The following is a 437-nucleotide window of genomic DNA, read 5'->3' as shown; positions in this document are numbered from 1 at the left end:
AGTCAGATTTACATCTGGAATATGGAATTCTGCTCAAAGAAATTACAACACTGTTAAAAAGGAAGTTTTATCTATAGTGCTATGTATCACCAAGTTTCAAGATGACCTTATTAATAAAGAATTTTTACTACGAGTGGATTGCAAATCCGCTAAAGAAATTTTACAAAAAAATGTTAAAAATCTGGTTTCAAAACAAATATTTGCTAGATGGCAAGCTCTCCTATCTAGCTTTGATTTTCAAATAGAATTTATCAAAGGATAAAATAATTCTCTTCCTGATTTTCTAACAAGAGAATTCTTACAGGGCCGAAATGAGACCCACTACACTGGGGAAAATCCCAGTAGGAAGCAAATAGGAACAAACCAAGATGGCTAGACCATTTGATCTTCCGTCCGCTTCATTAAACCCCTTGAGACCATCAGTCCCTCAGAGGCCT

Source organism: Capsicum annuum, chromosome 2 (assembly GCF_002878395.1).
Source record: "Capsicum annuum cultivar UCD-10X-F1 chromosome 2, UCD10Xv1.1, whole genome shotgun sequence".
NCBI classification, from domain to species: domain Eukaryota; kingdom Viridiplantae; phylum Streptophyta; class Magnoliopsida; order Solanales; family Solanaceae; genus Capsicum; species Capsicum annuum.
Note: the sequence above shows the minus strand (reverse complement) of the source record.